General features: G+C 38.0%; 1 long non-coding RNA gene across 1 annotated transcript; it reads right to left on the bottom strand.

Annotated features, from left to right (window-relative positions):
- Positions 1–5,721: 5,721 nt before the first annotated feature.
- On the bottom strand, positions 5,722–10,327 carry LOC120754756 (uncharacterized). The gene is made up of 3 exons (XR_005701544.2): positions 10,290–10,327; positions 9,447–9,593; positions 5,722–5,891 (listed from the first exon to the last, which is right to left on the bottom strand). It is a non-coding gene; the product is annotated as an uncharacterized LOC120754756 (long non-coding RNA).
- Between the last annotated feature and the right edge of the window lie 2,772 nt (positions 10,328–13,099).

Genomic DNA, 13,099 nt, shown 5'->3' with positions numbered 1-13,099 from the left:
GGCTGAGTCAGGCGCAGATAGGGCCCTGCAACAGCCCAGCATGGCAAGACTTTGCTTCCTCTGGGCAGTGCTTGCAAATCTGCAGGAGACAGCTGTGCTGTGAGGCTGAGGGATACAGGCAGAATTGGAAACAAGCACATCCAGCACAACCCAAGGAAGGGATGAAAGTCCTGACCTGAAATAGAGCCCCTGGTCCCGACAGCAGCAAAGGAGGAGAGTGGGTGGAGGTCCCAGCTGACACTGTTCATAGATGTTAAGTCTTGTGAGTGCCCTCGGGGATGTGACACCTGTGCTGACCTTACCTCAGCCTAGAACAAGGGAAAAATCAGTGATACTTTCAAAAATATCCACTAACTCTGAGGAAACAAATGTAAGGATTTTGCAGTTTTGCATGAGTGCCCAAATATCTGCATTATTCATCTGGCCCTCATCACTGCACTGAGCTCTAGGGAAACTTTACAATACTGTCAAAATGCATTACCTGCTGTATCTGTATGTTTTGTGGGTCAAACCATTGTCCCTGTTTTACAGGTGGGATTTGAAGGTTCAGGCAGACTGCTGGCAGGTCTGCACAGTGCAGTGGAGTGTGAAGCATGCCTCCTTGAGAGAGCAATGCTCATGGCTGCTTCCAAACCAGAAGCAGCAAAATTTCAGCACAGCCTCTGAACAAATACACTGCAGTGATGAAGGACTGAACTTTATAAGTCTGGCATAGCAATGTCAAATGTCAGACTGCTTTCAGATCTCATGATTCTCCCCCTTACTAAACGATGCCGTGCGAACACTTCAGTTTCCAATCTCCATGCTGTACTTGACTGTGTGTCGCAGGAATAGCCCAAGGAATGCCCCTGCAAGTCTTAAGGGAGTTGATGGCAGAACAGGAACTTGGGTTTGGAGGTTTCCATCTACATTAGCACTGGCTAATGCTGGATAGAAGACCTCTCCTGAAGTCACTGAGGGACCATGGGAGTAACTTCAGAAAAGTGAGTGTGTTGGAGGTGAACAAGAGGTGAGCCAAACGTTATGAACAATTGTGTAAATTTTCCTGTTTGGTTTGAAAGATAAACCTCTCTTAGGTCTCATTCAGATAAGTAAGTAAAGTTGTAAGGACAACTGGAGATGTGCAAGTTTACTTGTGCTGGCTTTACAGTGGTGTTTTTGAGACTTACTGAATGCACTCCTTTATTTGCTATATTATACTTTTTATATAGCACCAAGCCATCTTGGAAAGGAATAAAGTGAGCTAAGGATCTCATTTTTTCATGGTTTTTTTTTATTTCTTTTTCAGTAGGACAGTGAAATGTGCACCACTCATAGCATAGTATTTCAATAGAGTTATTTTGTCCTGGAAGAAATAAATAAAGAAAAAACCCGTGGGTAAAGTCTGGCCTTTCATTTGAGGACTCTGTTCTTTTTGGGTAAATTACAAACTTGAGAACCTTAAGGCTTGAGCATAAAACAATAGCTTTCCATTTCTAGAAAAAAATTCATTAGAATCTTTCCCCAGTATTTGAATCTATTAGTAGACTTCCGTGTAGTGTGAAGTAATGAATAATTCTGTAATGAAATGCAGGGCTGACTTTCTTTGATTTGTATTGGTAGCCTGTCAGTGTTAGCATAAAATGTCCAGGTCAATGAATTGTTATAAATCAGCATAGATTATCAATGACAATGATGACAGTCATTCAATTGAATTCATTTACACCAACTGGAAAAAAAGTCAGTGGTTGCACCCTGTACTATCAAACCAAACACTGCTTACAATATGTATTATCTATATATTATATCTCAATTTTTACTTAGCTTGCATTTTTTAGTGCCTAAATTGGATTGTCTTTGGAGAATTGATAAAATCAAAGTCATAGAAGGGCAAAAAGATTCTAAAACATTCATTGCTCAGATCTTGATTTTGAACACAAGATACAAAAATCTGAATTTGTAGCCAAAATCACTTGCAAGGTCCAGATGGTGTGACATTTAGCCTTGCTGTGTTCCCCAACTGTGCTCACTGACATCAAAGGCATGGATCTGGGAAGAACACTGTATTTCACAGCACAATAGCAAAAATAAAAATAAATGTAATTTAGTTTTAAATAGTGTAGCAGTTTTTTACCAGAACTTTACTTGGCTCATAATCTGTTACATGCTTTTTCTGAAAAGTCGTCTGGGCATGTATTAAATTGCTGCAATGCAAGATATGTCACTTTTCATACCACTAAAGGTTTTTTTTACCATCAGAATCCCTAGAACTCATTCTCTGAGCTTTTTTTTGGAATGTATTTTTATATGTCCTCAGAGCAAAACATTGCAAATGAAATGAAATAGTTGTGATTAATATCCTGTGTATAGGGGTGTCTGAAATTGAACCTTAGGAGTTTTCAGATTTGTCTCTGCAAAAGAATCCAAAATACTGGTCACTGGTTTGTGGCCGTAGAGGTATTTCACGATCAGACAGGGTTTATTTTCAGGGTATGTTTGTTTTTTTTAAGAAAAACAGCGAGAAAATTTCCCATATACTAAAATGGATAGCTTGGATAACACAAGTTAATCTGAGAGCATACAGGGAGCTAGATGTTCATTACAGGATACAAGAATCCTTCTTCCACTAATAGCTTATCAGAACTAGCCCTGTGTTGTCCTTGTGTCATCATGTCTTGGCCTAATCTAAGAACAGGAGCAGTATCAAAAATAAAAATGCACATTTTCCATGTAACTAACACAGCAATTTATGTCTGCTACTGCTAATATTCAGCATGCAATTCATGCAAGGCTGTCCCATGTATAAAGAATGCCTGCTCCTGGCACCTGCTATTTCACACAGCCAGAACACTGGCATAGAAAAATATCACCTATATATGCCTGTGCCTGGGATATGCAAGCACTATGGGAAATTCTGCACTATGAAAAATACAGAACAGTGGCAGGAAAAAGACCAATGAAATGGAATTTAAATGTTTGCACTCCTTCTAAGGACAGTACTAATAGGGAAGTAGAGAGAAAGAGGGAGCAGTGTTGTCCTCAGTGGTTTTGTTTAGAGAAATATTTCAACCAACAGAAAAAATAATATGGTAGACTAGAATTAAGCACACTCTATATTTCTGTTACTTGCAACTATCCAGTTTTTAAAAAGCATTTCTCTAAAAGCCAGGAGAGGAATCTGAGCGTAGAGTTTTATGGACACAGGTATACTAAATAGCCATTACACGAACTAATTGGAAGGAGCCCATCTTCCAGAAGATGCACCTCAGGGTGACATCTCTTCATTGCACTGGGTGGCTGCATGTCATGCTGTTTTATGCATTGTTTTATGGTGAGGATTCCGCCACTGACCTCACCAAGAGTTTAGGATTGTTCGTTTAGACTGGGTATATTATTGTGGCAATTTGCACTTGGCTTTGTTAAACTGCATTCTGTTATTTCAGACCATTCCCCCAGTATGCCAGGAAAGTTTTGAAGCCTCATCTGATTGTTGTCATGATGCAGTACTGTGTACAAACTGAAATAAGGATTTTCTCTGGTCACTCACTCAGGTGCAACATACTAGACAAGACAATACAGTCAGACGCTTCTCCCTAACACCAAAGTCTAGCTGTGTAAATTCTGGTACTTTCCTCTTATTCTTAAATCCTACTGTCTTTTTAGACATTGCGCGTATGTGCGATTTAATGTATTCATGATGTGCTTAGTTGCTGTCATTCACCTCCTGACAAAAATTCCAATGTTCATAAATACTATTTTTTGATTCTTTATTCAAGTACTTTATGAACTTGAGAGTAAGCTGCTGGCTGTGTCATCGAGCTTCCTTTTTCTTGCTTAAAAATGTGTCCTTTCTAGGCTTCCAATGCCTTATCTGCCTTGCATGAGTTATCAGATAACAGCTAAAAATTTGAGGCTGTTTCAGCCTCAGGTTATTTATTGTAAAATTCAACACCATGAGTCAACTTCTGAAGAGAAAGTAGAAAAACACCAAACATAAAAATCTATTGCTTATATTTTACCTTTCATTTAGCTTTCACCCTGAAGTTATGCAGACCCATGTAGAGTTTCTTAAAGTTTGCGTTTTGCTTTGCATCCTTTCCTTGTGGCTGGAAAATACAATCACTTTATCTTTTTCACAGGCTTAATCCTACCTTCACGTATCTCTTCCTTTACAGTCAAAAAATTATTAGAACAGCTTGTTCTAATAATTTAGAAGAACTTGTTGAATCTCTTGTATGTGGATTGCTAGACAAAGCAATAATATCCCAAACTGAGGTGTTCTGAATAGCCCCAAGGAAATTCTTATATTAAATTTAGGTAAATACCCTACTCCCATCCTCTATCCTGCCATTTTTCTTTCCTAGGCTATATGTGTGTATTTGAAATCTCTTGTTACCATATGATCTTTTGCTATAAATAACCTGCTAACCACAAAAGGCGTCATCTATAATACTATTTTGGTTTACCAATCCATAGTATCCCACTGCTGCAAGACCCATTGTTTTAGTCTCCTAAAGACTTTTATCATGTCTCAAGTAAGAATCGTTGATGTACAAGGTGCAATTGCTTCATTTTTGTATCTAACCCTTATTAATCAGTCATTATGTTTGCATTGATATTGCAGCTTGCCAATTATTCTGTCAAATCTCCTCTTCCTAAAGGAAATGGTAACATTGATCATATCTTAAGAATACACGTTCTTCTTTGTTCCTTACATCCTTTGAAGACATCTTTAAGTCATAATTTCTCCTGCTATTTTATGATCTGTTATCAGCAACTGCATTCCTCTTTCTCTGTCTCCCCAAACAGCGATTTTATATATATGTCAAGGTCATTTCTAGACATCTATCACAAACCTTTTCCCATATTACTTTAGAGTCCCTTTGAGTTGAACAATGATCTTTTTTTCTCTTTTTAATCCATATTTCAGTATAAATACTTCAACTTTTTCTCTATATGTAATGGAATTTAGATTTGAAACATGCCAATTGGGAAGACACCTATTTAACACGGTTTATATTCTGAGAAAAAAAATGGTGATTTAGGCCAGGATCTGACTTCACTCTAGGTTACAGCTGTTGAGTACTAATTAAACCCTATACAGGCATATTTTGACTGTAAATTGTGATGATGGTAAATTGTGAATAAGTGTTGAAATGGAGTTGATTTACACACACAGGATGAAATGCATAAAATACTACGTTGATTTCAATGCCCTAATTTCATATCTATGCCAGCAAACAGGAGATATATATAACTACATACTTGGGAGATTGATATATCTTCATATATGGAAGAGAAAGCTGGGTGTTCTGACAATAGAGCGTCGATCTTTTGAAACATAACCCCTTTCTAAATGTAGATGTCCCTTTACTCAGAAGAGGTAATGTGAGAAGATATTTTATGAGTTGGCTTTTTTTTAGTTTTGTTTTTTAAATATGTATACATACATATGCAATGTATGAAATCAGTTTGGCCTCTTACTGTTTTAATCTTAGTTAGCTCTTCTTTATCTGAATGCACAATCCTTTGTTTCCCAAAGGATTGCTGCTTACCAGGTCTGATTTACTGTCCTTTTGAAGAGGAGTAGGATAATGGTATCCCAAAGGTGTTAGATAAGGAAATCGGGAAGCAGCCCTCATATTAGATAATACAATTGTGGCAATTATTCTGATTCGTTAACATGAACTAGAACCACACTGAGATATGCAATAGAAAAAAAATTATATTCATGCTGGTGAAAGATGCATAAACTTTGTTAAATGCAAAACTTCATTTCTTCTGGATTTTCTTTTTAAAGAGTCCTGCACCCATCTGATGTATTTTTTCTGTGCGATGAAAACAAATGGTTCTTTTTTCTTCACTCCAATCATACACCTCCTCAGGGATTTAGATTTGCAGCTGTTCTTTCTCTGTAAGAATGGAACAATGACTACTCTAGAGATTCTTCAGCCATCGAAGAAACAACTTGACAATTGTTAAAGGTAGAATTAAGATGGATTTATTTGCATTTTCAAGAGCCTTATAGAAAAGGAAGGGAACAGTAGCATCACATGATGATCTATTTTGTGGCATTAACTAGGCTCTTTTTCCTCTTGGTATGAGTTTCCTAATAAATAAGAATCCATTTCCTAACAGCACTAGTAAGAAAAAGTCAGAGAAATCTAGAGCAGGAAACATAGCAGAATATTGCCCACAGGGACTTTTTAAAGGAAATTCTCAAAAAGCCAGCAATATAAAATACAAACTTCTTGCAGTATTTGGGACATTCAAAGTGCTTTATAAGCTGCTTAGCAGTATTTAAAAAAAAATAAATCTAGGCTTTATCTTTGAAGAAACAGATTACTATTTGTTGACAAATGAAATGAGTTGGGGGGTCTTATCATTCAAAGCATGAGTTTAGTGGGACAGGCTTTTTGAGAAAAGTTAGTAGGCTTTGACATGTACATTCATCTCTACTGGTTTCTTGTCTGTAAAATAAAATACAGAAGATGTCTATTAAAAACCCAGAATCCTATAGGTCTTTGGTAATACAGAAAAGGGTATACCTGGATTCACTAAACTTCTAGCTTACATGCCATTAATGTCATTGTCCTAAAATTGCAAGTGATAGCAAATGTGAGTGGAATTAGACATGCAAAAGCAATAGAACTGTAGTGAGGGGGAGAGGGCAGAAGTTCTCTACTGCGCCCTTTTCTTTAATTCATTTCAATAAAACAAAACAAGAAAAATGCAAGCAAAGAAACAAACAAAAAAAAGAGATACCAATTTTACTGATTTACTCAGCCAAGACAAAGATTAGAGGACAAATGAAAGTAGTAAAGATGCTTCAAGCAGTCATTCAAAGAACCTGATCTGGAATTATACAGAGTATAAGTTTTTTTGCTGCAGATAAGGAAAGAAAACTAATTTAGTTATTAGAGCCTCTAGACAATGGTCATGGGGGACAGAAAAGTATTTTGGCTTGCTTTCCTTATGTAGTATCTAACTTTGAAAGCAGTGGTGACTACTTTTACTGGAGTATCTTTCTCTAACTTCACTTGTTAAAAGTCCTTCCAAATATTTCCTTGTGTTTCTCTAGACAGCACAAAAACCATAAACTGATGTCACATCATTTTTCCAGATTTTCTGGAAAACATAATTCATATTCACATTATGGAACTTATTCATTGGAAAGTGCTGCTTGATTCATATATCTTTCACTACTGTTAATTCTCAGTTGGGAATTTGTAGTTTTAATCTTGAAATAGATATCATATCTGCTCTGATGAACCACTAACATGCACATTTCCAGCATGGATATGGTTTAGGATAGTAGTTCTCACTTTGGTGAGAAATCCACAGCAAAAGGATTGCACTGTTCTGCTGATGATGAACAATACTGACATCAAAACACAATTAACTTTAGTAATTCTTGACTTCTGGATCAGGGGTGTTTTTTCTTTATCAGGATTGCCCAGCAAATTTCAGCAGATGTTCAAATTAAAATAAATAGCACTCTGGTAGTGCAAAATCTGCTCTAAATCTTTTAATTAGAAACACAAATGTTGTCCCTCAAAAAGGGAAGAAAAAAAGGCTTTGATTTCTGCAAATTGTATCTCCCCCCCCCCCCCCCCCCCAACCTTCCTTCCATTTTAGAACAGTGGTCCCATTCCCAAAATTAAATCCAAACAATGTCCACGGTGGACCTGACGTCCTATGGGTCTAATCTCTCTATGACCTTACTGGAGTATGGACCTTAATCAGGACCCAAAGTGATACAGGAAAGAAATGCAGATTAGTGGCAATCCCATGACATGAGAGCAGGGTTAGCTCTGTAAATGTTTAGCTACTGCTTAGGTATACAGGTGGTGTGAGGAGAAAGTGAATCAGAAAAGCAATTTAGTGAATGTATGGGTAGCACATTAAGGATATTAAAACTATAGGAACTTACATAAGAGGTTGAGACCTAATAATCAATACAAAAAGCAAAGAGTGAACACTACGGAAAAAGTCATTATTTTCCTGCTTCTGTGTCATGCAAGATTTATTGTTCCTCACTACCATCACTGCAGAATTCCTCCCTTTTTTTCTTCATTGTGGCCCTTTCAGTTTAAGTCTGTTGACTGTGTTTCAGGTGAACATTTATTGCTGGAAATCAGCAAATTATGGCAGTTGGTCTGACAATCTTTCAGCTCATGTCTGTCATCTCAATTTACAGTGAGGATATAGTGCAAGAATTAGGTTTAGAATGGAATAAAAAGTGATTATATTTTCCCTGAAGGAAATATACCCACAGCTTCTCTAACAGCTAGGTTCTCTGCACTGATAAAAGGCTTTGGAAGTAATTACATATAGGACACAGTCCACAGCATTTTATTTTCATATGCTATAAATAAGCCAGAATCAATAGTGAGTAGTAATAAAAAAGGCAGCATGTATTAATTTTACACAGTATAATATATTTTAGGAGATGTGCAAGCTGATAACAAAGTCATTGCTCTGCAGGGGGGGAAAGCTTCTTGAACACTGACTCATGAGTCATGCAGTACTCTATGCAGAAGCAGCATTCTCTATGTGTATGTCAAAGGTGTTTTCCTTAACAGTTTCTCTCTTCATGGAAATTACTGGGTTTAACTGTGCATCTTTGGAAAGAAATCTTGACCTTCATTTCCAGCAGCCTCATGAACTAATCCTCCCTCTTACTCAGTTGCCCATCACGTCTCAGTTACAGCTCCCAAATTCTGTATGATTGACTCAGTATAAAAACGCTCAAGCACCTGATGCAGAAAGGCAAGGCTCTTTGTTCCTGCCTTTTACAGACGGGGAGCAGAGTCTCAGATAAATTAAATACCTCAGGCCTCATCAGCAAGTAATTCAGAAGGACAAGCGAATATTCTAAACCTAAGATAAGAAGACTGAAATGAGATTTTGTTTTAAACTAGGCATGTTGTTTGCAGAAAACTGCTGCTTCAGCTTGAGAAAGTTGCACTGAAGGTCATGGGGTTTTCACAGCTTCCTAAATGTCTGCATGCATGCATACACACACACACACACACAAAACACCCCTTCTCATTTATACCATGAACTCCAAATTAGATCATAGCCTATGTTTAAAACAACTGTACACAGGATGATTAATAACTAAAATGTTAGGGATGGGGAAGGGAATTCTGGCTCATTTAATCTTGAAGTTCATTCAAAGTCATTAGAAAAAAATCCCATAGAAGTAGAAACTAATCTACCAAAATTCTCTGTCTATCCAAAGTCAAGGCTATGCTTCATTAACATAGGATAGTAACGTAAGGAAAAGTTTGTAAAGGATAAAGAGCCTGAGGTCTAAATCCAAAAAGAGAACATTGGTAAATCCTCCTAACTTGTCTCAAACCAGGACCATCAACAATATGTGTTTTTATTTACACAGTGTTTTTCATCAACATCACATCTAGGAAACACACACCTTTGTGATTGGATTCAGATTTAGTTACCTGGACATGGACACCTCTGCTAGGTCAGACTGCTCAAAGCCCCATCCAACCTGGCCTTGAACACTTCCAGGAATGGGACATAATGCCTCTTGGCAAGAAGACTCCTCTGCACCCTAAGAAGACTGGAGCAAGGAAGTCTGGGCAGACCTGAAAGAACGAAAAATGAGATGGAGTTCCTTTTGCTATTCAGAAGGAAAGTTTGTCTTTGCTGTCTCATGTCAATTGTTAGATTGTCACTGGGTGGCACACACTTGCAAATTCATTGATTTGTACAAAGAAATGAACAGTAACAATTAATTACACACTCCGTGAATACAACTCAGTTGGAAGGCAGAAGCTGTGCAGACTTGCACAGCCCCCCTACCCCCTATCATCCCTGCTGTGTGATCAGGATCCTTATTAACTCAACAGGCAATCTTTGGTGATTCCTCCCAGCTATTTTTTCTTACTCTTTTAATCATGAGCATAGGGCCTGGCTGAGTTCAATGAAGCCATCCAGCAGCCTGACTGCATGCAGCCTTTGGGGAAAAGTTACTAGTGTTATTAGATGTGCCCCATATGAAATTCTTGCACTTTATATTGTCTGGATAAATTGTTTCTCAACTTCATCAGACGACCTGATGAACATACAGATATAGATATAGACGCACAGATATACAGATATGTAGTATCTAATATACGTAACTTAGGTAACATATTAAGTACATGCGTAATATATATGCCATCAGACATATGGAAAGCTCTATTCTGATCTCTAAATTGATGCTCTCAGCTCCCACATGAAAGAAATTGAAATGGTTAGGTCAAGCTTTTAGACAAGAAATTTCAAATCTCTTGACATACCTCGTCAGCTCTCAGACTCTAAGGACAGAGGCTGCTTTCCATCTAGGTAACTTCTGAAGGGAGGGTAACCTTTATGGTCAAACCAAAGGGCTTGCAGGTGTGATGAAAGATATAAGTGACTAACTAGGAGTTCCTGCAAGATGCTCTGAATGCTTTGAAGCAGTTTGAGAGCTAAGAACTAGACAGAGAAAGCACGTGCCCTGTATAACTCTTGGAGAAAAGGCTTGAGGGAATTTTGTTGCATTCTTTGCTGCTGACTTCAGAGACAGCTGGAAAGGAGCATGAGAAAAAATAGATGGGAAGGTGTTGAGGAGAGGCCAGACTTAACAAAAGCAGGGCATCAAGATAATTTTATATAATAAAAGTTCAACATTCTTCACATATAAAAGATCAGAAGCTGTCAGTGAACCTATTTTTTCAACCTGCCCACACTACTTGGAGGCTCAGTTATTCTGCTTGGTGTTCTGGTTCAGCTGGGACAGAGTTAATTTTCTTCCTAGTACCTGGTATGATAGACTATGTTTTGGATTTTTGCTGGAAACAGAGCTGATAATACTGGCATGGTTTTTGTTACTGCTGAGCAGCACTTCCATACAGTCAAGGCCTTTTCTGCCTCTCACATCATCCCACCAGTGAGCAGGCTTGGAGGCACTAAGAGCTGGGAGTGGACACAGCCAGAACAGCTGAGCCCAAGTGACCAAAGAGATATTAGACTATATGGTGTCATGCTCAGCATATAAAGCTGAGGGTAGAACAAAAAGAAAGGGACTTTCAGAGAGATGGCATTTGTTTTCCCCAGTAACCATTAGGAGTGGTGAAGCCCTGCTGTCCTGGGGATTGCTGAACATCTGTCTGCCCATGGGAAGCAGTGAATTAATACCTTGTTTTGTTTTGCTTGTGTGTGTGGCTTTTGCTTTACCTATTGAACTGTCTTTGTGTCAAACCATGACTTTTCCTAATTTTACTCTTCCCATTCTCTCTGCATCCCACCAGGAGGGAGAGCGTGGCTGAGTTGCCACCTAGGTTTAAACCACAGCCCTGGGTTGTGGAAACTCCAGTTTTATTTAAAGCAGCGATAACTATTCTGATGATCCCTCCCGTATCCCAAGCTCAACACTCAGAACATGAGCTGCAATTCACCTGTTTAATTTTAATTATATTCCTTACATAAATTGGGACACCTATAGTATGACAATCTTTCAATCACGACGCTTCATGATTTAAGTTCAGTGATGGGGTAGATTACTGCAGCTTACCTTATTTTTTGTTGGATAATGTATTCATCTTCTGTCTGAACCTGTCAAAAGTAGTTTGAAAAAATAAAATGCAGTAACTGGCTGAAGTCTAAAAAGCTCTCCCTTATGAATTGTGGTATTTTGCCATCTGATGAATGATTTTATTTGTATTCAGTTCATTTTTTGTTATCTCTGCTATCTTTTACCTGCAGTGTTTATTGTGCTTAAGGCACCAGTAGAATGTTCATGAAAATATTCAGCTATAACTCTATTCAGTCAATAGAGGTGTTTTTTTCCTTCCCATTACCTACCACAGTGCTGACATTTTATTGCTTGCTGAGATAGGAGACAACAAGAGGGAAAAATTGAGTCATTTAATTCCCATATCTAAAAATAAAACTCCCAAGAACGCTTTGCAGAAGGACAAGTAATTGCTGCAGAATTCACAGGCTCTATTGTTCATTGAAGGGAGAATATTCTGGAGAAGAAATATTTGGAAATTAATAACTGTTTGTGATGTTACAGGTATGTTGAAATGCATAAACCTTCCTATGTCCTTTCTATCAAAGGATGTCTGATGTCAGTTAGATAGGTATATAAATGTACTCTGACATTTTAAGTGCTTTTATCATTGTAGTTGTAGAAATCGTCACATGCAATAACAATTAACAAATTTTCCAGCAACCTGAAAGGTAGGGAAGTGTCTCCCATCACAAACAGGAATGAAGGAGCAGTAGATTGAACAGCTTGGTCAAGGTCACACAGTAAGTCTGTGGCCATACCAGATCAACCCAGATCTCTTGATCACTCAAAGAACAAAACAAAACTCTTCTCTATACAATGAGACAAATTACATACTTTGCCAAGTCTAAAGCCATAATTATGCAACACAAAGATCATTGTGCTCTGAAATACAGACTTCTACTACACCTTCAGTCAGCCTTACCATGTTTTGAAAGGAGAGCTGTAAAGCTGGTGTACCCACCAGTTGCCATGGTGAGTAAGGAGCAAAGATTGTCATACGGCTTCTAAAAATATGTTTGCAATGAGCAGGGAGAAAACCAGAAAAGTAGAAAAATAGAGACAAAATGGCTGTTAAATATTATTGTGTAAACCCTAGGCCCTTCTCTTGAGCAATTAGAAGTTAAAAATACTAAGATCCTCTTTTATATTCAGTCGTTACTGGGACTACATTATCTGAAAAAGAGGGTGGGTGGGGTTTTGGCTTTTTGGGGGTTTTTTTGTTTGTTTGTTTTTGATTTTGGGGGTTTTTTTTGTTTGTTTGTTTTGGGGGGGTTTTGTGGGGTTTTTTGTTGTTGTTGTTTTGTGTTGGTTGGTTGGTTGGTTGGTTGGTTGGTTGGTTGGTTTTTTAGTCAGATTTATGCTGACTCTCAAAGTTAGGAACAGTCTTGGGGTACCTCTAAAGTCTGGGAGCTCTGAGAAGCCCTATTGGAAGCCCTATTGAAATCCTTGTGAAAATGGGAGGTGGCTGGATAAGAGGTAGATTAAAAGAGCTGTACAGTGAAAATCATTTGAAGTGCACCCTTACAAAACCCAGGATTTTGCTGCAGTCTT

This window comes from Hirundo rustica, chromosome 6, assembly GCF_015227805.2.
Source record: "Hirundo rustica isolate bHirRus1 chromosome 6, bHirRus1.pri.v3, whole genome shotgun sequence".
NCBI lineage: Eukaryota > Metazoa > Chordata > Aves > Passeriformes > Hirundinidae > Hirundo > Hirundo rustica.
The sequence above is the reverse complement of the archived record's forward strand: the minus strand, read 5'-3'. Positions and strand labels throughout refer to the sequence as shown.